Raw genomic sequence first — 26286 nt, 5'->3', positions numbered from 1 at the left:
GATTCCTACTATCTTTCTGTGTCTGGATTAAGGCATTTGAAAAATTTTTAAATATGAGTAAGGTGTCTAGATTTGCTAAATGTATAAAAGAGAAAGGATAAGCTACCCCATTATAGATTTGCCTCCCAGTGTGACACAGCTCTAATTTCATAAGACATTTCCTAGTACAAGTCCAAAACTAATAACTACATTAGCCTATGAAGAAGTATCCCTTCCACCATGAATTCAAAATCTAACATTCCTGGAAATATGGCAAGTGATTCTTTTTCCTAAGCCTACAATTCAATCACTCAGTCATTTCAGTAGAGTCCGACTCTTTGTGGCCCCATTTGGGGTTTTCTTGGCAAAGATACTAGAGTGATTAACCATATCCTTCTCCAGCTCATTTTACAGATGAAGAAACTGAGGCAAACAGGTTTAAGTGGCTTGCCCAGGGTCACACAGCTAGTAAGTGTCTGAGGTCAGATACAAACTCAGGAAGATGAGTCTTCCTGACTCCAGGCCCAACACTATGCACTTCACCACCTAGCTGCCCAAGCCCAAAATTAAAGAAAGACGACTGGGCCAAAAAAGATTAAAAAAAAAAAAAGACAAGACTCTTTGGACAGCCCAACACTTCAGATATGAAAGATATACTATAAAGGAAATGTAAGTGCCTTTGCATTCTAAAACAAAGTCAACTCTGAGCACCAGTCTTTGATGGGTAGGTAGATAACATTTTAATACAAAATTGTTATTGTTGTTTTACAATGTTATAAATTTTCTCTGAAAACAGTTCAGTAAAATTGCTGATTGACCTTTTTTTGTTGTTGTTATTGTTGACCTTTACAAAATTCAAATAAAAATCTCCACACAATACACGTTAATTTAAATCAAACAATATATCTTAACCGTATAACTACTTTGACAAAAATAAATAAATAAACCAGGTGACAAGCTATCCACAAGCTTTGCTTTAAACACCAATTTTTTTTGTTTAGAACAAAAGCATCTAGCCAGCAAATAGTCAGTGTAACATAGTACTCATCGTAGTTGATATACACATTGGCATCTAAAAAATTCTATTCAAAAATTAGCATTTATACAATGCTTTAAGGTTTGCAAAGCAGTTTCTAAATATTTCTTTGGTCCTTGCCACAATCTTACAAAGTAGGTGCTATTATTATCTTCATTTTACATATGGGGAAATTGAAGTAGACAGAGGTTAGGTAACATGCCCAGGGCCACAGAGCTTGTAGGTATCTCAGGCTGGATTTGAACTCAGGTCTTCCTGACTTCTGGTCTAGCATTCAACCCTCTGTGCCACCTCATTGCTAACAAATCATCATTCCACTCTTCAACAGACCTACCACTTCATTAGTATTTCATCTGGTGGGTTCTCTATTCTCTGTTGGAATAGATCACATTTCCCCTGTGCCTTAGCAAATAGTCTTCATGATTTCTTGTGGCCAAAAAAAATATATCATCACTTGGTGGCCAACTTTGTGATGACTAATATTTCCAATCTGAAAGAGGCTGGCTCTTGATTGACAGATTGCTCAAACCATTTCCGGGCTCTTACTTGAACCTTTTCTGGCTTAGTAGAAATTGTCAGCATCTGTGCAAGTTTGTCATAGTCCTTTAGATCCCAGAGCCAATTCTACATGCATGGGTGGAGAACTTAAGTGGAAAAATACATAATAGATCCATGGAATTTTTCATCTGGCAGGAACCTTAGAGACCTTAGGTAGTTAAGAAATTATAGACAATGGCCAGTATGGTCTTTTTTACTTCATATTCCATCATCACATCCTCTTTCCCCTTCTTCCTTTGACTTCTCTTTTCTCCTTATTTAATCGATCTTTATTTTCATAACTCTTTCCTTCTTATCTTTATTTGTCACTTTCATTCTTGCCATATTCCATCTCTTCTTATGTGTTTTTCCTTTATTTTCTTCCTTTCATCTTTGATTTTTTTCCGTATTATTTTTGCACATCTATCCTTTTGTTTTGTCACTCTACCTTTTTTTTTACTTTGAATTGAATTTTCTGATCTATTAGGCCATATTGATATGACTTCAGTCATGTATATAGATAGCCATGCTAGAGTTGGTGGCAATAGTTGGTGGTAGGGGTAGGGCTGGAAGACAGAAAGAGTTCTGTGTTTCACCTTATCTATTATACACATATATATGTACACACATAAACACACATACATGTACACACCTAGATATTTGTGTACATATATGTATGTATATGAGTGTATGTATACATACATATATGTACACACACATACACACGTATTATGCTTCTGTATATATCTAAGTATGCGTGTATGTATGTCTGTATATGTGTGTGTATTTGTATGGATGTATTCCTTCTCTGCAAATTCCATTTCACACTCTACACCACCCCAAAAATGTGGAACTGTGCTATTATTTGCTCTTGCTTAACTTTCCCTAACTAAATGACTAAGAGAAAATTAGTGAGTCAGATCTAAAGATAGAAAAGAACTTTGCAATCCTCTAGTCCAGGAGTGTCATGGAGGACTCCTTTGGCAGGCTGGGGAAGCCTATGGGCTCATCCACAAAATAATTTTTTCAATATATTTAATAAAATACATAGGATTAGAAAAGAAATAAATTCTAATGCGATATAATAAGAATATTTTTAAAAACAAGTTCATGGATTCCAGATTCAGAACCCTTGATCTAATCCAAATTCTTCATTTTTCAAAGATGAGTGGGAGAGAGGTCTAGAAGAAATCTTTAAACAATTGAAAAGTTGACCTGCAGTTTATTAAAATCAAGGATAAAATTAGCTTTTCATGGTAGTATATTCCAAGTTTCCATCATCCTCATTAAAAATGTAAGTACTTTGAAGACAAAGGAAGTTTAATCCTTTAGGGAATCCTATAAATTCATAAAAATAATTTTTCTTGGGTGCTTAGCTTCTTTCAGAACAAGTTTGAGAATTATCTGTTGCAATACCTGGAAATACCATTAACAAATGTTTTATCTAAGAATACTCAAGACCTTGACTATTTGTGTCTTGGCTACTCTTTATTTAGTTGTATGAGAAGTGTCTCAGTATTGATTAAATACAGTCATGATCATGGTTATCATCATGCATTCAATTAAGTACCTACTTGTGGTCAATATTCAATGAGTTGTATACAAAGAAAACTGCACTGATCTGGGCCCTGGTCTAGAGGAGTTTATAGTGTAGGTACTAACTACCTGTGGCTGACACTCATCTTACAACTATCATAAGACAAACTTAAACCCAGAGCCAAAGGAATTTACGATTATCTAGAGAAACAGAGCATTTACTCTGACAGCTTTATGTGGTTATAAGCCACAGCCAGGCAACTGTCTGAAGTTTCATCTTTGTTGAGAGTAGGCCCTCTGATGTAAGCCCCTGTTCTACATTCTTGGTCCCAGAGAAGTTAAAGATGTTGACTCACAAAACGAATTTTAAAAATAGAATAAAACAGAACAAATACAAACTTTCTCTCTTTAGTGCTCTACATCTTCCTAGTAAGTAATACAAAATAATGCAGTAGACAAATACCCTTTCCAACTTATCAAGTTCATGTTCTGGGGGGTCACTTGCATAGAGCACTAACATATCATAGTAGTTCTGTTCTTAAGCTTCAAAATTCCTTCTAGGGATCCCAAACCCCTAAATAAAAATAATGGCCTCCTTATCCCATCATACTAAGTGATCCTTCCCATTTTCACATAATTCTAGCATACACACCACTCATTAGCTAATTTTTCAAAATCCAAGTTCTCTAGTACTAATATAGCACAGCCAATTCTTACAGTCAAAACAAAGAAAGGAACCTACCCAGACACCCTGAAATAATAACTACTTTATACTTTTTAAGCATCTACATACTTGAGACTCTCAGAGGGCCTTTGCAGCTCTAAGTTATGAATTTTCTACTTGCGGATTTTTTTTAATAGGAGGATGAGGAGATTTTTTGAGAGGTGGGAGGATTTTTGAGAGGTATTTGAGAGGTGGGATTACAATCTCCATTTATTAGCTGGTAGCTCATAGAATCAACCAAAGAGAACACAATCCATCAGTGACAAAAAAAGAAAAGTCCCAGATTGGAGATAGAGTAAGAAGAGCTCTGGTCTAGGAGTCAGGCAACAAGACATGTTGTCCCAGTTTTGTCTTTAACCACCTGTTTCCTTAGGGAGGGAAGGAAATAAGCATTTATTAAGTGCCTGCTATCGGCCAGACATATGCTTTAAGAGTATTATGTTATTTGATCCTCACAACAACCCTGAGAGCTAGTGCCTTTCTTATTCCCCTTTTATAGTGGAGTAAGCTGAGGTTAAATGACTTGCCCAGGGTCATGCAGCTAGTCCTCATCTGAGGCTGTATTTGAACTCAGATCTTCCTGTGCCAAACCCAATACTCTGTGCACCATGGAGCCACCTAGCTACCCTTGGGGAAATGACTTAATTTCTCTGAATTTTCCTTATCTGCAAAATGAAGGCATTAAACTACACTAGATGATCTACGAAATTCATTCCATCTTCAAAATCCTATGATTTTTACTTCCATTCTTCTGCCCCTTAGTTCTAGGCAGTCCAAGGGCATAAATGAAGGACATTTTTTATAATAGTTTATTTTTTCCCCAATTATGTGTTAAAACAATTTAAAAATATTTTTAAAAAAAATTTTGAGTTCCAAATTCTATCCCTCCCTTCCTCCTTCCCTTCCTCCCTCCCTGAGACTGTAAGCAACCTGATATAGGTTATATATGTACAATCATGTAAAACATTTCCATTTTAATCATTTTATATGAAAAGAAAGAAAGAAAGAAAGAAAGAGAAAGAAAGAAAGAAAGAAAGAAAGAAAGAGAGAGAGAGAGAAAGAAAGAAAGAAAGAAAGAAAGAAAGAAAGAAAGAAAGAAAGAAAGAAAGAAAGAAAGAAAGAAAGAAAGAAAGAAAGAAAGAAAGAAAGAAAGAAAGAAAGAAAGAAAGAACAGAGAAAGAAAAAGAAAATAGCATGCTTCAGTCTGTATTCAGACAGTATCAGTTCTTTCTCTGGAGGCAGATACTATGCTTCATCATTAGTCCTTTGGGATTGTCCTGGATCATTGTATTGCTGAAAAGGAGCTCAATCAAGAAAGGTCTCATTTCAAGAAGGTAGTATGGCCTCATGAAAACAGTGTTGGAGGTAGCCCTGGGAAGGCCTGGGTTCAGAGCTTCCCTCTGACACATACTAGCTGTGTGACCATGGGCAACTCATTGAACCTCTCTGAGACTCACTTTCCTTATCTGTAAAGTGAGGATGATAATAACTATCGTGTCAACTCCCAGAGTTGATATGAGGATCAAGTGGACTAATGTATACCAGATGCTTTCAGAGCTTTTATAATGCCATATAAATGTCAGTTATGGTTATTTCTACTATAGAAAGTCCCATCAACTGTTCTTCAGGTTGACATACAAAAGTCACATATTCATTAGTTTAAATCTCTATTTCCCCACTTTACGTATTAGTAAGGTAGCAACTAGCTACGAGTTTTGTGCTCCATCTCTAACCCCCACCCCAACAAAAAAACCCCACCTTGTCCTACCAACTGACTTGCTGACTGCCATTTGATCATTAGTATGTCATGCTGTCCCATGAAAAAGATCAGATACGTTTATGTGAACTGTAAGAGGCAGCTCGTTCATTTTCATCCATCATTGAAGCCCCTCTTTCAATGACGTTATCAGATCTTTCCCCAAGGACTAATTTTGGTAGCAAGAATAGCTAGAAAGAATCTTAGAACAGTCGGTCCGAAGGATAGGGAGTCCCATCTAGGAAGAATCATGTATGCTTAAGAGCACGAGAGTCAGACTACCTGCGTCTGGATCCTGCTTTTGTCACTTTGTAGTGAAATGTGGTCCTGAATGAGTTTTCTGTGCCTCAGCTTCCTAATTTTAAAATGAGGTGGTTAAGATCAATTAGTAGCCTCTAGGAGTTCTAGACATTCTATGATACTAAGAAAGGGAAAAAATGAAAGGGGTCTAAATTCACCTCCTTTCCAGTTCTGCCCAATGTCCTCTCTGCCTCCCACTTCTCTTCCCCCAATAACCTTTCAAGGATCACAAGAATACAGCTCTCAGTTTCTAAATGTAGACATTTAAAAACCAAAAAGCAACAAAGCAACATGTGTGTGTGTGTGTGTGTGTGTGTGTGTGTGTGTGTGTGTGTGTATTTCACACCAGCCATTGGAGAGAAAGCCCCACACTAGGGCCTACTCCAGGGTCTTGTGTGTTTGCTTTATGGGTCTTTGTTGTCTCTGAGAATGGAGGAGCCAGGGGAATGTGATGTCACTGTATAAACAGGAGGAAGGGTGGGGGGTGAAAGGAGCCAAGGAAGGAGAAGAGGGGGAGATGGAAGAAGTGGTGGGAGGATGGGGGTGGGGAGCAGAGATGAAAAAAAAAATGGGGCCCTAGACTGGGGGTCGAGGCGGGCGGCACTGGGAGAGCAATAAAGGGAAAGAGACTTTTCAGGCCAGATAAAGAAACATAATGGAATTGTCAGTAAAGTCCCTAGCCTGGGAGCAGGGAGGGGACGGGCCCCCATGAGAAGGGCTTTGGGGAAAACAATCCCGCCCTTAGCTAATTCCCCTGATTAAAACTGCATTAGTTTGGAGGTGTCAGGGACACGCAGCTGTTTTCAAGGAAACTGGCTCCAAAAGGTCGTCCCATGCAGGGCAGCTGGCCTGCGCTATCTGGAGGTAAATGTCAGGGAGACACACGTCCTCTCCCTGACAGGGCCCTGGCCAATGTCCTGCTGCTGAGGGTCGCGGTAATTTACATCCACTCTGTGTACATTAACTTATCTACAGCTGAGCTGGCTGGGCTCTTTCAGTCAGCCTGTCTCCTCGGCAGGCTGCGAGACTTCCCTGACTGAGGGACTGACTGAAGTGGGAACTGGCTGGCCTGCTCCTGCCAAGTTCCTGATCGAGCCCTGTGAATAACAACAAACACAACTCAAGGAGCCCCGGCCATGCCAGACCTGGCTGGGCCCTGTAGCTTTAGATGGGGACTGGAGGCTGCAGTGGCTTCAGAGGCTGAAGGGATAGAGGACGGGGCTGGGGCTATGGGCTGTGGCTCTACAAGGGCTAGGGGCTGATGCTGGGTCTGGGCCTGGGGACTATAGGAGCAAGGATTGGAGATGGGGCTGGGGACCAGGAATTATATATGTATGGGCAGGAATTATAGCTGGAAGCAAGATCTGCAATGGTGGATGGGGAAGAAGGAGACGGGGCAGCTCTGGGAAGGGAAGAAAACTGAGTGAGGGCTATGGGGAGACAAGGAGAGGCCAGACTGGCCAGTGGCTAGAAATGAAATACTAGAGTCGCTAATTCATGACTCATGACTCATTTTGGGTTACTCTTCCAGTGACAGGCAGGACAGTTACTGGTTAGTTGTAGTTCTCTGGCTTTCATTCTGCTGTAATTAAGCAGTCAGATGGAGGTCATTTAATAGCAGCCACAGGTCCCTGTGTTCTAATGATGTTTAAGTTTCTGTAGGGTAACTGGGCGAGGGGTGGGGGCTGGCAGGGGAGAAGAGGAGTGATGGGGAGGAGGGCAAGAATATATATCTATATGTGCACTTTTCATAACTCTTTCCATGACAGGCTAGGGGAATTAGGCGGGGGGCAGGAAAGGAGAGGTAGAGTTTCTCTGAGATGCCCAATCTGTTTGATTGCTCATAGACCAGATTCTTCTTTCCTGACACTAGTAGTCTTCTTGTGAGAAGTCTAGTGGCTCTTGAGTCGTACATTGGATTTTCTTCTTTCTCTCATTTAACACCAAACTAATCATTGCCTTTCATGGCTCCAGTGTTTTAATGAGCCCAAGAAGGTATTTATGGAGTCGTCTATTCCTCTGACTTTAAAATTCGATAAATTGCTTATCAAGTGAGTTTGAAAGAACCAAAGACTCAAGGAAGGAATTGTGAATAAAATAGAGACTGTGAGAATACCAAACAAAGTTTACCATGTATACTCTATCTCCTCCATGAAGCCTTTCATGACTGCTCCCAGTCAGAAGTGGAACATGGTGCTCACTTTCACATTCTACCTTCTGCTATATAATTAGTTACATCACACTGCCACTATTAGGCATATCCTCCATGAAATCTGCATCCTTCCTTATATCCTGGCATAACCGAGCCCATTTCTTTGATGTATTAAGTCCACAATAAATGTATGTTGAACTGAATGAAATGAGAAAAAATGGAATATTGAAATCCTGTATGATAGAGAAACACTTTGTAGATAGTGTTCAATACATGGGATTCAATAATATGAAACACAATATGTATAAAATATATGACATTTCTCTGGTCGTGATTCTTGATTTTCTACTTGGTTCATTTATTCCTTTGATTTCTCCACACAAGTTTTAATGCTGCTTCCACAGTAGTTCCTCTTCTGTGGAGAGCCCTTTGTCACCAGCAAAAGAATGAATGAATCAGGTATGTTAATGGGACTACTGACAATTTATTTTGAGTCCATCATTTAGATGATAGCTTTTTAAAACTAAAGTACACGCTATCAAAACTAAGATAGCTGTGATTTTGAAGTCTTTTGTTTTATCCATAATTCCTCTTTCCAAGAGAAAATCCCAGAAACAATTAGATTCACTTTGCTCAAATTATTATTCCACCTGTACTAACAGCCCTCTACTGTACTTTCTCTCTGATAGTCCTTAATACAGAAAGAACTCACTCCTATTCTTTGATACATCTACCATGTCATCAATGGGTACCCACTCCAATGGTGTAAAAGGGTTGGGGAACCTGTGGCTTCGAGGCCACATGTGGCCTTCTAGGTCCTTGGGTTTGGCCTTTTGACTGAGTGCAAGTTTTACAGAACAAATCCCTTTATTAAAGAGATTTGTTCTGTGAAGTCTGGATTCAGGCAAAGGGCCATACTTGAGGACCTAGAGGGTCACATGTGGCCTCGAGACCACAGGTTCCCCACCCCTGGTGTAAAACACAACCCACCAATGTCTTTTCATCCTCTGCCACTCTGGTTCATGTCCTCTTCCAAATTCTCCATGAGGGGAGGGGATGTCAGGTCCACACATGGGGTGCCTTCCGTTAGAACTCTTGACATGGTCTGACTACCAATAAAAGATGTGGGCTTTCCATGACATAAATCATAAGCAACACTTGTTACAGCACTCCTCTTCAGCTCATATAGCTTTCTGATGATTCCCTTTATGCTGTTTCTCCCCTATAATTCTTTGTTTATAGAATGTTGAAGCCTATTCATGTCCACAATGCATCTCACTACTATCTTTTGGGAGAATCCACAATTTTAACTCTTCAGGGACAATATCATATCAATTGACTTCATTAAAAATGAAGCCAGAAGCCAGCCTTGCAGCTGAATGCAAGGATGGCTCAAAAATTCTCTTCAGAGAAGCAAATTAAGGAATTGAAAGAATTTATATTATTAATTGGGCAGCTAGGTGGTACAGTAAATAGAACACTGGGCTTGGAGTCAAGAAGACTCCTCTTCCTGAGTTCAAATCCAGCCTCAGACACTTACTAGCTGTGTGACCCTGGTCAAGTCATTTAACCCTGTTTGCCTCAGTTTCTCATCTATAAAATGAGCTGGAGAAGAAAATGGCAAACCACTGCAGTACCTTTGCCAAGAAAACCTCAAAATGGGTCATGAAGAGTCAGCCACAACTGAAACGACTCAACAACAACGTATTGTTAATTATCTAAAGCCAACAATCTCATTTTGTGGGCATTTGGCTATAACTTGCAGCGATCGTGATAAGCATTTACCAAAAGGACCTCTGTGAAAATAATTGTAGCTTATGCATCGGTATCTGTTGCAGGGGTTGAATAGATAGATAAATTTTACAAAGAGTTCAATAAGATCCTCCAAATTAAATTAATGAATGCTTTTATTTTCAGTGACTTCGATGCAGAGGTGGACTTACAGGTCTTTCCTGATTCTTTTCACTGTCCATACTTTATGCACCTCTCTCTCCGCCCCTCCCCCCATCCAATGGTCTTGTGCTTCTTTTCTCTCTATTTACGTACATGTCTTTTGTCTCCCCTGACAGAAGGCAAACTCCTTAACTTTTTCATTTTGCTTTGTACTGTTCCTGGCACATGTGATTGTTGTTGCCCAGTTGTTTCAGTCCTGTCTGACTCTTCCTGACCCCATCTGGAGTTTTCTTGGCAAAGATACTGGAGTGGTTTGCCATTTCCTTTTCTAGCTCATTTTACAGAAGAAGAAACTGAGGCAAACAGGGTTAAGTGACTTGCCCAGGGTCACACAGCTACTAAGTGTCTGAGGCTGGATTTGAACTCAGGAAGAGGAGTCTTCTATCCACTTTGACACCTAGCTGCCCCCTGGCATGTAGCAGGTGTTTAATAAATGCTTGTTGATTAATTGTTTTAGACTGGAGATAGTTGGTGAAAAGGCCTTTGGAAACATGATTCAGGATTAAGAAAGACTTAGAGACTAAAGATATGGAGGGTGCTTAATGTAAATATGGTTATGGCAAAAGCCAGTGCATTAGATTAATACACATAAAGAGAAAACCAAACTATCTGGAAGTGAAACTAAACTAGCCAATTTGGTTTTTATATATGAAATGCATAAAGGGTTAAGAAACCTCAGTTTCTGTGTTTATAAAATGAGGGGGATGGAATAGGTGATTTCTAAGGTTCCTTCCCACTGAAACATTCCATGAGTCTTCTCGAAGCATCAAGGACCTCATTCCTGAGCCATTTCAGTTTTTGTACAAGCTATGCAAGCACAAAAAACCCTGTGGTATTATTGATGCAACTACAGATTGTTTATTAAAATAATAGGCTCATTGGTAAGTCAGTCAAGAAACATCTAAGCACCTACTATGTGCCAGGCACTCTACTAAGTGCTGAAGATACAAAGGCAAAAAGAGAGCTAGTCCCTGCTTTCAAAGAGCTCACAGACAGCATTCAAACTACTATGGACAAATAAGACATATACAGGGTAAATCACTGACAGCCAGCAGAACGCGCTAGCATCAAAGTGGACCAGGTAAGGCTTTTCATAGAAAGGAGGACTTTGACTGGGACCTGAAAGAAACCCAGAAAGTTAGGAGGCAGAAATGAGAAGAGAGAGAATTCCAGGCGTGGGGGACAGCTAGTGAAAATGCCTGGAGTTGGGAGAAGTAATGTCTTGTGTGAGAAACAGCGAGGAGGCCAGTGTCATTGGATTTTATGGTCTGTGTGGGTGAGGAAGTGTAATGTATAAGCAGACTGGAAAGGTGGGGGAGGGATAAGGGAGGGGAAAGGGCTGGTTATGAAGGCTTTGGATGACTAACAGGAAGATTTTATATTTGATTCTAGAGGTGATAGAGAGCCACTGGAGTTTATTGAGTGAGTGAATGTGTGTGTGTGTGTGTGTGTGTGTGTGTGTGTGTGTGTTTTAGGAAAATCAATTTGACACCTGAGCAGAGGATGAACTAAGTAAGGAGAGACTTTGTGGCAAGGAAATCAACCAGCAGACTATTCTAATAGGATGGTGGTAATGTTAGAGAGAGGCAGCTAGGTGGTACAGTAGTTGGAATGGCAGATCTGGAGTCTAAGAAGACTCCTCTTCATGAGTTCAAATCCAGACAATTTCTAGCTGTGTGACCCTGGGTAAGTCACTTAACCCTTTTTGCCTTAGTTTTCTTATCTGTAAAATGAGTTGGAGAAGGAAATAGCAAACTGCTCTAGTATGTTTGCCAAGAAAACCCCAAATGGGGGCACGTAAAGTCAAACACAACTGAAACAACTCAACAACAACAACAAATGGCAGAAAAGAGGAGGAGTAGATGAAAGATGCAACAAAGGTAAAACTGACAGCCTTGGCCACAGATTGTTTATGGGGGGAGAGAGAGAGAGAGAGAGAGAGAGAGAGAGAGAGAGAGAGAGAGAGTGAGAGAGTGAGGAGTTGAGGATGATATCCAGGTTGCTCGGTGACTGGGAGGTTGGCAGTGCTCTTGATAGTAAAGAGAAGTTAGGAAGAAGAGAGAGTTTTAGGGAAAAAGATGAGATCAGTTTTGTACATGTTGACCATTCATTCCACAAATATTTACTGAGTGCCTACTGTGTGTGTGTGTGTGTGTGTGTGTGTGTGTGTGTGTGTGTGCTGAGCTATTTTTCAGTCATGTTCAACTCGTCATGACCCCATTTAGGGTTTTCTCAGCAAAGATATTGGAGTGGTTTGTCATTTCCTTTTTCAGCTCATTTTACAGATGAGGAAACTGAGGCAAAGAGGGTTAAATGACTCACCCAGGGTCACACAGCTAGTAAGCATCTGAGGCCAGATTTGAACTCACAAAGAGGAGTCTTCCTGTTTGTAAGCCCAGTGGCCCATCCACTGTACTGCTCTCTTGCACTGTTGGGAAATACAAAAGATAGCAAATGAAAAAGAGACAGACACACAGAGACAAGAAGACATGTAGGTAAAACTTTTCTTAAGCATTTGCTATGTGTCAGGAATTGTGCTAAGGCCCAAAGATACAATACAAGATGGCAAGACAATCCTTGCCTTCAAGGAGTTTATGTTCAAATGGGAAGACAACACATAAAGAGGGGCTAAAAGGGGTGGGGGGAGGCAGGGGCACCTGCACAGAATGATGAAGAGTATAGAGTCCTGATCCCTGGGAACATAAGATGAACTCTCATTATCAGAACCTGGGGGAAAGTCCAAGATTCAGATGGGAGGGAGATGAGAATGATGGATGGAGAAAAGCTAGCCAGGGTGAGCAAACTCTGCCGTAATGAGGGGACATAGTGTAACACTTAATCCCTAGCTCAAGGAGTTTATAATCTGGTTTTTAAAGTAAGCTCTCAATATTTCAATCTGAGTAGCATGTAAAGGTTATAAACAAAACTCATAATGGACTGAAAAGCTCAGTTCTCCAGTCAGGCCCTCCTTTCCAAAAGCTGATAACTACATTTTGTGGAATGTTTAAGGAATATCCCAGAGCCTTATGAAAAGCCTCACTAAACAAAGACCTCACCAGACATTGTTAGAGAAGAATGTAAATATGAAAGCATCCAAGGTATTTAAAAACTACCGTATAATTCCCTAAATAATCTGTCTGCCCCCACTGCATGGGTATCCAATGGTTTTATATATCAATAATCCAAAGTTCTAGATCCACATTCTATCCAAGATTCTAAGACTACAAATCAGCAGTGTAATCTCATATGCCTCTTCTAATCATATTAATCTTTAAGAAATATATTCTTTGAATATTCTAAAGTAACTTACAACTTTAACTCAGAATTTTGCTATATGGTTCTATTTTCAAGATGGAAAAACCAACCAACTTATGCAATAGCTCACTGAAACTCACCCCCAAAGCCCATGACAGTACGAAGAAAAGAACCCAGATCTTTCAGAAGCAGTTTTCCTTCTCTTCAAGTACCTTTTCCTCTCAGATAGTATGTTAGATATTCTTCCAATTTAAAATAACTCGATTTAAAGATTTTATGGACTAGATGAAGGAGGTTTCATGGATGAGGTTGGGGAGAGAAAGAGAGAGAGAGAGAGAGAGAGAGAGAGAGAGAGAGAGAGAGAGAGAGAGAGAGAGAGAGAAAGTGAGAGAGAGAGAGACAGAGAGAGACAGAGGCAGAGACAGAAAGACAGAGACAGAGAAAGTGAGTGAGAAGAGACAGAGAGACACAGAGAGACACAGAGAGAGAAATCCTTTTTGTGTGAAGAAGTCTACAGAATTTTTCCCTAGGAAATTCACAAAAGAAAAGTTCTACCATTTAGGTGGGTAAGTTTGAATGAGGAACACTCAAGCCTTTGGAATGTTCTTGGGTGGCACTGCCGTCTACTGGCTGGAGCCACCCATGCCCAAGTGCATGTAACTGTCTCCCTCTAGTGGAAGACATATGATAATAATTAGCAATCACTCGTGGCACAAGGATAAATGTCTTTCATGAATGGCTTATCTGTGAAATAGCAGATGCCAGCTGAGACTGATCAAGCACTGCCCCATCTTGGACACATTTCCCAATGGGATGGGTGGTCCTGAGTTGTTCTCTCTATTGGCACTTCATTGTTTTTTGCTGAACCCACTTTCTCTGCTTCCTGTTGGTATGATGGAATTTCCAGGAACAGCCCTGGTTTCCTAGCAGAAAATTCCTTCTATTTAGATACCCCAGGCATAGAGTTCATGTTTCATTTCTTCACGTTGGCCCGAAGCGCTTTCTTTGCTTTCATCGTAAGTGTCTGTGATGGCGCTTACTAGGGAATATAGATCTTACTTGTAGCAGAGAAAGCCCAGGATTTGAAATCAGAGGTTCTGGATTCATAGGATAATAGCAACAGAACTAGAAAGGACTTCAGAAGCCATCTGGTTTCTCATCCTCATTTTTACAGATGAGGACACTAAGGTCCAAGCAGGCTAATTGCCCAAGATCATATATGCAAGATTTGAACCCAGGTTTTTTTTTTGTCTCCAATACCAATTGTGGTTTTCATTGTATGGCTTGGTTCAAATCCTGACTGTGTTATTTTACACCTCTGTAACCTTGGTCAAGCCAGTTCTTTGGGCCTGAGATTCTTTATCTGAAAAATGGGGGAGTCAGACTAGGGAATTCTAAAATATACTTTATCTCTAAATGGATAATCTAGAATAGATCTCGAGATTCCTTTGAAACTCTAATTTTATATGATTCTAAGATCCTATGTTTTAGGAGTCCCAAGTTAGATGACCTGACCAAACCAGGGAAGTTGATGTTAGATGATCATCACAGCAGCATTAAATGTTGTGAGCCATTAATGTTGGCTGGTAAATGTTCTCCTTATTAAAAGGATTACCTACAGGAAGCAAGGATGGTGTTTATTTAGTATCTTGAGATGCATCCTGCATATTGTTAAAACCTCTGCACCATATATTAGTAACCACAATTATTTGAAGGATTATTAAGTTTAGCTTAGATTCTATCCACATGATACTCCTCAGAACTGGAAATCATGATCCTCAAATAACCATGTTCTCAAGAAACCAATGTGTTGAGTTGGTGTTGGATTTCTTTACTGATGTCAGTTTTCTATGGAAGATGACTTCTAGGTACAGGAAATGCTCCACATTCTCAAGAGTCTTACCAATCATCTGAATTTTTGGAATTTACATTTACTCAGTGGGAGTTTGTTCAAAGAAGACCTTGGTCTTAGCATTAAACCTCATTTTCATTTTTTCATATAGATATATGTGATTTTCCTTAAGAACTGTTTCTTTCTTAACAGATTGAAGCTGAATGATCAGAGTAAGGCAGGATGATCTTGGTTCAGGATGGAATTGGTTAAATTGGAAAAATCATAGAAATGTTAATGCTAGAAAGAATCCTGGAGGTCCTCAAATTCAATCCCATAATTTTGCAGATGATGAAACTGAGGGAGCAGATAACCTGCCAGTCCCCTTGGTAGTTGAGCGAGTGAGACCAGAGACCAGAATGAGACCTTCATGAGGTAAAGTGATATGATCGAAGTTAGGAAAAGAACCAGGACTAGAACGTAGGTCTCTTATCTACCAGTACCATGTCTTTTCTCCTCGGAAATGAAAAACGAGTCAGTGGTTGCAGAGGAAATGCTGTATAACTGTTGTTGTTGTTGTTGTTGTTTAAGCCAAAACTCTTTTTCTATTATTCAACGCTGTTTAAAAGAGTTCAGAGGTGGCAAACATAAATCCTTTTTATAAACTAAAAGCAGGTTTACCAGAAACCAGAAGTTGGTTGAAAATAAATGGCTGAGCATCAATAGGTTAATTAAAAATCATCTTAAACTATTTTATGTCAAATAACTTTTAGACCAAAGTCAAGCAGATCAATGGGCAGTCTTATGACTTACCTTTGATGAGAGACAGCATGACATAATGATTAGGAAGCTGACTTTGTGATCATATAGGGCTGTGTTCAAATCCCTTACTAGCTGTGGCCTTGAGCAAGTAAGTCACTTACTCTTTCTAATCCTTAGTCTCCTTGTTTATAAAAAGGGAACAATTATAGCACCTACCCCAGAGAGTCATTTTGAGGCCCAGATGTGTTTAAATTACTTTGCAAACCTTTGAGAGCTATATAAATGTCAGTTATGATTGGTTGCCACTGGCCATGAAAAATTCAAATATTTCAAGGTTCCATGTTGCTTTTTTGGTGTCTTTTCCATTGGCCATGTATGACATGCTTCATCGAGAAAGAGAGAAATAGACAAGGTTCTCGTCAGAGGTGGGGGACTATGGCTGTGGCACACCGCACATAATGGCAATGTTTTCCAATACTTTAAATTGATTTTAATAAGTTTTTATTGATAAATTTTCATGGACACATGAACAGGTATCAATAAGCACATTTATGAGTTGCACATATATGATGTGATATTATATATGTTGTATGTATATATTATATTCATTATATATGCATATGCATATACATTGCTACATGGATATATGCATGTGCATACACAGAAATCTGCACATATGTGTATGCATGTATGTGTGTCTATATACACGTGTGAATGTGTGCATATATATCAAATAAGAACCTAACTAGAGGAGCTAGGATAAATTCTAATTAAAGGGTAAGGAAACAAGCATTTATTAAGAGCCTACTATGTGCCAAGCATGATTTGGTGTAAAGAGCACTGTAATTAGAGTTGGAGGAGCTGGATTCAAATCATGATTTGGTTACTTAACTGTCACTTAATCTTTCTATACAGAATGGAAATAATAATACATTTCTAACCTTCCTCACAAGGTTCCTATGAGAATCAAATGAAGCAATGGATTTCAAGTTTCATGTAAAAGTGATTGAGTAATAACCATAATGGAATGTTATTGTGTAATCAGAAATAATGAGTATGAGGAATTTATAGAAACCCTGGCAGCTAGGTGGTACAATAGATTGAGCTCTGGGTCTAGAAGCAGGAAGATGTTCAAATTTGGCTTCAAATACTTACTAGCTGTGTGACCCTTAAACACTGGCTTCCTCAGTTTCCTCATTTGTAAAATGAGGATAATAATGACACTTGCCTCCCAGGGTTACTGTGAGAATCAAGTGAGATAATATTTGTAAAACACTTTACAAACCTTAAAACATCATATAAATGCTAGCTATTGCCAACTATTTTGCATGCAAAAATGAAAGTGAAATAAGCAGACCCAAAAGGACAACATAAATAATGATTACAATAATGTGATTTTTAAAATTATTCAATAGTCTAAGTCTAAATAATTGTAATCAGTTTGGGCTGATAGGGCATACTTTCTTGTTTGGAGATGACAGAAAATGGAAAATACTTCCCTCCTCATGGCACAGAAGTTGGGTACTACAAAGGAAGAATGTTGCCTAAATCATCAAACGTGGTCACTTTTTCACTTACTTTTGTTTTGCTCTTTTTCTTTGTGTTGAGAAGGGTACAATTCTAGAGTGGGGTAGGTACCTGTATACAGAAATTACTGTGATTTTTAAATATTATTTTATTTTTCTAATTACATGTAAATAAAGTTGTTAACATTCACTATCATAAAGTTTTGAATTCCAAATTTTTTATCCCTCCTTCCCTCCCCTCTCCCTTCCCCAAGATGGCAAGCAATTGGGATAGGCTATACATGTACAATCACATTGAACATATTTCCACATTAGTCGTGTTGTAAAAGAAGAATCAGAACAAAAGGAAAAAAAAACAAGAGAGGAAAAAGGAATAACAAAAAAAGGTAAAAATAGTATGCTTCCATCAGCATTCAGACTCCATAGTTCTTTCTCCAGATGTGGATAGTATTTTCCAACATGAGTCTTTTGGAATTGTCTTAGAGCAATTAATGTGATTTAAAAAAAAAGAATTATTAAAACAGTTTTAAAAACATGTTCTTTATATCATACAAATTAAACTTTAAAATACATCATGTGCACTCTTTTTTTTTTTTGAGAACTGGTAGTTAAACATTTACCAATATACCTCTGTATATATAGGATAGCTTTTATAAAACATTTTGACACCTGAAGTCGGAAGAGAAGGTCAAAGTGGCAAGCGTTCCTGCTGACTACTGACACTTTTATGATGCCTCCCAAGCCTGAAGTCTTGTAGTGAGTAGCCACAAAAACAGACCCAGGAAAGGATTCAGAATGGAAGGAAAAATATTTTCTGCTTTTCCCTGGTGAATAAAACATATCTGTGCACATCTACATTCTCCTGTGGTACCACTTTCCTCCAGGAACGTACAAGCTCCTGATTCGCAGGGAGTGTTCCATTTTTGCTACTGTTGTTGTTGTATCCTTACTGGGTAACATAGTACCTTGTGCATAGATTTGTTGAGTTAAGCTGGAAAAAAAAAAACATTTTAAAACTGTAGCTTGCGCATAGCTGAAACTTAATGAATGTTGAAATTTAGATGGGGAAGGTGCCAGGTTCCACTTGAATCGCCAAGTGAAGGGCCCTTTAAATCTTGGCCCAAGTGGACCATCTCTGGCTCAAATGAAGAGATCATCAGACACAGTTGTAAAGCAATTTCTCAACTGCTCCTGTCCTCTACTGTTTCTGCTGAGATCTGACACGGACATCCCTCAAAATGGACTTTGGCCAACACTTTGATCTTAACTCTGGCTCTTCCCAACTGTGGCTTTGACTCTGCCCTGGTAATGTGTTGATACTTGGCTTATCTCTGACTTCCTGTGTGCCATCCATGAGTGCTAACCCCGTCTGCTTCTTCCTTGTCCCCCTTTTTCTTTCCCAATGCTCCACTCCTTGGTATTCCTGTCCATAGCTCCCTCCCTCCCAGGTTGTTCAACCAACCACTTCCTTATGAATCGCCCGGTTCTGACTTTTCTTTTTCCCATCCGTACCTAGGATTTCAGATGCCCTCTGAAATTACTCTTCCCCACTAGGATACAGGTAATCCCATTTCCCCACTGGGAACAGAGATTAACTCTTGGTATTTGGGGAAGACCTTTTATATATGTATAAATACACTTTCAAAAACTGGAAGAGACTTCAGGGCATGCCTGAGTAGGCATTCACTCTGCAACATTCCCAAAAAGTGATCCTTTAGCCTTTGCTTGAAGACCTTGATTAATGGGAAACATTATCTCCACAGGAACCCCATTCTCCTGTTGAATGACTATAATATTAGGGAATTTTTCATTGTTTAAAGTTAAAATCTATGCCTTTTATAACTTCTATTTACTGACCCTGGCACTGCTTCATTATGAGGCTAAGTAAAACAGGCCTAATAACATCATTTTCATGAATGTCCTGCAAATACTTGAAGAAAGATGTCAGACTTCCCTCTCCAATCTGTCATCAGTCAACTAGCATTGACTAAGTGTCTGTTATGTGCCAGCCTCTGGCCTGCTCTGAAGGAGCTCCCTGTCTAATGCAGAAGACATCTTCTCTTTGCTTGTTGGACATTCCCAATTCCTCCATCCTTGTATGGTTTTCTTTCAAGTCCCCTTATCATTCTGGTCTCCTGCCTAAGGACCCCTTTCAGTTTCTTGATAACTTTGTAAAATGTGATGCCCAAAATTTAATACAAATTTTCCAAACACGGTGTGACAAAGATATAATACAACAGGACAACAGCATCTCTCAGGCTGGAAATGGATTCTATTACTATCAATGTAGCCTAAAATCAGATACTTAGGTGACACAGTGGATAGAGTCAAGCCCGGAGTCAGGAATACTCATTGTCTTGAGTTCAAATCTGGCCTGAAGACCTTTACTAGCTATGTGACCTGAGCAAGTCAATTAGCCCTGTTTTCCTCAATTTCCTCATCCGTAAAATGAGCTGGAGAAGGAAATGGCAAACCACTCTGGTATTTTTGCCAAAAAAACCTCAAATGGGGTCATGAAGAGTTGGACAGGACTGAAAATGACTGAACAATAGTACCCTACTATCGCATAAAGACCTTGGTTCACATTCTTCTCTTTGACACATAGTAATCTAGTGATCATTTAATAACTGTTGACTGATTGATTGACATGTACTGGCTGCGTCCTTTAACCACTTAGCTCTTTAAGCAGCTTTCTAAGATTATAAATTACAGAGAAGGGCAAGGGAGTTTCTTCATTCAAGAGTTGCCCACATTAATTAAATTAGGTCTGGTTACTATCCCTAATATCTTATTGATCACATTAGCTTTTTTTTTTGGAGGGAGGGGTAGGCTGTGATATTGTTGTTGATTCTTCTTGAGCTCACAATCCACTAAAAGAAAATTTACATCTCTTTCACTTATCTAGAAATGTACTTTCTATCCTGTATTTGTGAAGTGGGTGAGGGGGGGAAGATGTTGTATACAAGTGTACTCTCTCTATATATAGATATATACATACATAGATATCTATAATATATGTATATATTTACATTTATATGTATATTACATATATATGTGGAGAAAGAGAGAATGAGGGAATTTAATCTTACTAGATTTGACTCATCAAAACCAGTTCAGATTTTTTTTATCCTAAAGGCTCAAGGTTTGTGAGATGTTTTCTTCACAAGACCTCGTGAAGTTTATATTAGCATTATGATCCCCATTCTCCACATGAGAAAATGGCAGTTCTGAAATACTAATCAATTCTCCTATGATGATACGGGTAAAAAGTATTTGAGGCAGAATTCAAAACCAGATTCCAACTCCAACATAGTATACAGTAGGATGCTTACTTAGCTGACAAATTATTCATCCCTCCCAGATTTAGGCCATCCACAAATCTGATAAGCTCACCATATTGTGCCTTCATTCAATTCAATTGAGCCAGCATTCATTAAATACTTGCTATATGCAAGGAATTATCATTTATTTAAATGTAAAATTCAGACGGGGGTGGGGGGGGAGAGAGAGAGAGAGAGAGAGAGAGAGAGAGAGAGAGAGAGAGAGAGAGAGAGAGAGTGGGAGGGAGAGAGAGAGGGAGAGAGGGAGAGAGAGAGGGAGAGGGAGAGGGAGAGAGAAGCAGAAGTGAAGGTCCAATGCTATTCCTTTGACTAAGCCCTGTGAAAATACAACATTGAGGATGAGATTTTCAGGTTAGCTTGGAACTGATGCAAAGGACCTTTGAAGTCATCCAATGCAGCCTCTTCATTTTATAAATAAGAGAATCTGCTAGATCCACAGAGGTGAAACAACCTGTCCATGGATCCCACATCTAGTAGCAGAGGTAATGTTAGAATCCAGACTCGACTCTCAGGTTTGGGCTCTAATCATCAATAACACCCATTTATTGGGCACCCTGTGCATGGATGCTACAAAATGACTACAGCAAACTCCTAGGATATTTAAGTTTAATAATAACACTCCAGAAAGGACAAATGGTCACATTTTCTGTTGAGGAAGGAAGAAAAAGATAAGCTTATGAGAGTATTGACTCAAAAAGAGAATCTGACAAGGGGTATATAGTTTAGTCTTTTAACAGGTTGTGTATCCTGTTTTTTTTAGAGAGGGAATTTCTCTCACTGCTAATCCAATAGGAATTCATTTCTGCCCACATTGTATGATGAATTTTATTGGGATTAGGTTGTGGCTATAAATTAAATAGAGTTCCATTTAAAAAAATAAAAGGAAAATGTGAGGGAAAATAACATTTCCTCTTTGGTTTGGAATTCCCCAACTGGAAAAATCACAACATACCACAAATCCTTCAGTCTAAATGGTCATTTGCTCCCATAACAATAAATATATCATGAGGATGGCGTAGTGATTATCAGAGTCCAAGGTTCAAGCCCTGTCTCTTATACACACTGACTGAGAGATTCTAGCCAAGTCACTTAACTTCTCAGTATCTCAGGCAACTATCTCTCTAAGACAGATAATAAGTTTGCAGAGCAAAGGAACCTGTGAGGATAGAGAATTCCCTCACTAGGAATTGCATACAATAAGAGTACAAGTCCTAGACAAAAAAAGTGGCAGTTTACAGAACAAAAACAATGGAAGTTCTCTCTGCTCCACCTTCTGCCCCATAGTCTGCTTATGCCTCAGAGAGAATGAATGCTTTGACCACAGGACTTAGGGATTGTCACATTTTTTTCAGATGACTCTTACAGGTAATGATGCACTCATTGATCTTGCAGAGGAGTGAGACTAAATGGAGAGATGAAGACCATAGGAATAAAAGGGTTGAAAGAGAAAAAAACAGAAGGATTCCCAGGGCAGAATAAAGGAAAAGAACCTGCTCCCATCTTATCTGTCAGTCAGTCAGTAACATTTATTAAATACCTATTAAGTGCCAGGAGCTGTGCTAAGCACTATGGATACAAAGATGCAAAAGACAGTCTCTGTGCTTAAGGAGCTCAAAGTCTAATGGGGGAGACAAAAAAACAAACAAATGTGTATTAACAAGCCATATACATGACAAATAAGTAAATAAGAGAGGGAAGGCATTAGAATTAAGAGGGGTTGAGAAAGACTTTCTGTAGGAGATGGACTTTAGTTGGAACTCAGAGGAAGTGAGGGAAGTCAGTAGGTGGTGAGGAAGAGAAAGAGAGAACATTCTAGCCATGGAGCACAGGGAAGATCTGGAAATAACAAGATCATGGGTAACTTTGGAGAGATCGGTTTGGGTGAAATGATGAGGTCAGAAGCCAGACTATAAAGTGTTAAGAAGAGAGTGAAAGGAGAGAAAGTAGAGGCATTCACTCTAGATGGCCTTTTCTAGTTTAGCTACAAAGAGAGAAAGATATAGGACAATACTTAGTTGGAATGAACAGGTCAAGTGAGGTGTTTTTTGAAGGTAGGGAGACAGGAGTGTGTTCATAGGCAGTAGGAAATGAGCCAGTAGACAGGGAGAGATTGAAAATAAATCAGAGTGGGGATCACAAGGGGGCAATCTGTTGGAGGAGATGGGATGGGATGGGATCACTTGAACAGGTTGAGGGGCTATCCTTGGTAAGGAGGAAGGTCACCTTATCATTGAGATAAGGGTGAAGAGGGAGATAGTCACAGAAGGTGTGCGAATGATATGAGATGAGGGAGTGGGGAAAAGAGGGAGCTAATAGCAAATGACCTCAATTTTTTTTCTGTAAAACTACAAGTTTCTCAGCTGAGAGAGTTGGGGGAAGAGGAGTCATGACAAGTTTGAGGGATGAAAAGGTTTGGAAGAGCCACGTTTAGTGAGTGGGATAGCGTGAGTTGATGAAGAAGGTATAGTGAGATTGCCTAGCGGCAGTGAGGGCCCAGTTGAGGTAAAAAAAAAATCTGTAGTGTACCCAGTCAGGATGGTTGCATGATTTTCTCCACCTTTGTTCAGCAGCACAAGAGCAGGAGTGAAGGTGGCAGATGGCAAGCGTGACCCGAGGCTTGGTAGGGAGTAATTGGCAAAAGCGTAAGGGCCTAGGGATTCAAGAGACAAAGACAGTGTAGAGTGAAATTGGTTCATCAAGGGATCAAGATGGGGAAAAGAGGAGACAGTGGCTAGTGCAGGGGAGATGGCCTGGGAGAGAAGTGAGGGGTCAAGGGATTAGAGTCATGACATGGACAAGTATGTTAGGTAAAGGAAGGCAAAGAGAGAGGTGGAAAGCTATTATCAGTGGTTGGGAGGTAAAGGGAAAATCCCAAGTTAAGGTCACAGAAAGAGTACTGAACTTATCGTCAGATTTAGTTTTAATAATAATAATAATAATAATAGCTATTCATATAACACTTTGAAGTTTGCAAAGATCTTCGCAAATATTAACTCATTTCATTTTAAGGTTTTGAGCCATTGTTCTTCCACCTATCGGCTGTGTGATCTTGGGCAAGTCACTCTTCCTCTCTTGAATCAGTTCCCCCATTTGTAAAATATGACAGCTGGAATAGCTGACCCCTAAGGTCCCTTCCAGCTCTAATATTCCGTGGCTCCTCATTTCCCACTGCTGTTGCTCCTGGACTCTCCCACAAAATGAAGCACTTTGATCCCAGCTCTTTCTTTTTTCTCACAATCTCTTATTTTGAAACTGGGTCTGTGGCTAAGTTGGATGCACTTTTGTGTGTGTGCCATGTACTGAAGTTGATTATTAGTTTTAAATTTATTAACAAGCCCATTTTCCCTTCACTGCCCAGATGCATTTTTTCCCAGGCTCACATAAGTCTTCCAAGCAGTTCTTGCCTCCTTGCCTGAAACTGATTCAAAATGACAATGGAAGATCAAAAGGGCTGAGGGTCTAGGGCCTGTCAGATGATCTGAATGTGCAAACATGATGCAAACAGTAGATGTGTCATGCTAGAGGAATGCCCCGTACTCAGTCTGGTTTTCCACTGGGGTGTGAATGACATGTAATTTATGAGGCACTTCAGGGAGTCACAGAGAATCCCACATCATCTCCACACACTGAAAGAGGGCTCTGGGGTCATTTAGCTTCTCTGTTCACGATCCCCTTTTGGGTGGATTAACAAGTCCCATTGAATCCTAGGCTAGAATTTGCTTCATACTTTGTTATGCAAAAGCATTGAAAATAGGAATGAAAGATATAAGAAGAAAAATGAATAAAGTATTTTTACACCAAGGTGTTTTCCATCCTAGGTTCATTTCCTATAATTTAATCTCCTTACCGGCTACCAAAATAATTTAGGGCCTTGGCCAGAGCAAATACCAGCTGCTGCAGAGAGGCAAATAAGACCAAAAACTCTTAGAAGAGCATTGCCTCACCGCCCCACGCTCCAGACCCCTAGTGCTGATGCTATCTCAGCACATAACCATCATCCAGGGGAGCAACCCCATGGGAATATCAACAGGCAGCTGCCTCTGAAGATATTTCAGTCCCTGCCACAGCTGTTGAACACCTGGAAAAGAATGCTCACCATCCAAATCCTTGGCATAGTTAAATGACTCAAAATCAGAAATAGATGTCATCCCATCAATCCAAAGGACACTAAAGGAAAGGAATTACTCTTTACTCTGCTGCTGCACCCCAAGGACCTCTGGATCTTTTCAGGGGCACTACAGCTGAATCTTCCTTTACGTACCTTCTCCCCCTATCAGAATATGAACTCCTTAAGAATAAGGACTGACTTGCTTTTGCATTGAGAACCTTACTGCTTAGCACAGTGCTTTGTATATAATACACATTTAATAAATGCTTTACCACTTGTTATCTGCTAGCTATGCGACCCTTGGCAAGTCAGCCCATGATCCCCTGGGAGTATCAGTTTCTTACTTTGTGAAAAAGGTATAATTTCACAGTAGTACCTATTTTAGAAAATTGGTGTGAGACTCCAATGAGGTAATTGATATAAAAGACTTTGCAAACTTTGTGTTAGCAATATAAAAGTCAGTTGTTATTATGTACATGTGAAAAGTCTTTATCGCATTTACATTTTAAAGGGAAAAATTGGATCTTCTCTTTTTTAAAAAAATCCCAAGCTAAAAAGTATTGTTTTGAGAAAATAGTATGTTATGTTAAAAGGTTTTGAGTTCCTCTTTTAAAAATAATAAGCATTTTGCTCTTTAAACACACACACACACACACACACACACAAGCCACATGTTGCCAACAGTAAACAAACTTCCAACAACTCAAGTTGATTGGAAACTCGGAACCCCTAGGGTTTGCACAGCTTCTAAATTTGGCAAAATCCACTCCCTTAAACCCAGCCTAATTGTTGGATTGGTTACAATCCAATTCTTTCCATGGCAACAAACCATGATGTCACAAACATTAGATGATGGTCACTAAAGGATCCAGCAGTTGGAGTAGCTGCTGAACTATGAGAAGGAGAGATAAAATCTTATTAAAAACATACAAGTTGGAACAGACATAGCAGAGGGTGGATGGGGACATACTGGTAGAAAGATTTGCATTTTGACTAAATATTCCCTTTTTCACTTGGTCTCAATGGGATAATTCCCTGCTTAGTGACAGTCAATATAGTTTCATGCTTGCCTTCCTTGGAAGATAGAAATAGGAATCACTGCCTACTAGGGCCAGCTTTAACAAGTAGAGGGAGTAGGAAGTAGTTCAAATGATTTGTCTTTCTCTGGTAGCTCACTGCCTGAAATTCCACCATTAAAGATTCCTTTCCTCCAGTTAAACATTTTTTTCTCTCCTTTTGAAATCCAAACATTACTGGGTCCTTTCCCTCTTTTTAAAAAAATCTCATGAGGGTATATGCTTGATGTTTTTGATTGCTGATTTTTCACAGGTTAGTGGCTTTGGGAGTTTAGCTCCAAATTGCTTTCCAGAATGGTCAGACCAATTTTGCAGCTCCACCAACAATGCATAAGTTTTCCTGTCCTTCTACATCCCTTCCAAAATAGCTATATTTCTTTTTTTTTTTTGACATCTTTATGAATCAAATGGGTA

This window comes from Phascolarctos cinereus, unplaced genomic scaffold, assembly GCF_003287225.1.
Source record: "Phascolarctos cinereus isolate Bilbo 61053 unplaced genomic scaffold, phaCin_HiC Scaffold_4;HRSCAF=312, whole genome shotgun sequence".
Classification (NCBI taxonomy): domain Eukaryota; kingdom Metazoa; phylum Chordata; class Mammalia; order Diprotodontia; family Phascolarctidae; genus Phascolarctos; species Phascolarctos cinereus.
Note: the sequence above shows the minus strand (reverse complement) of the source record.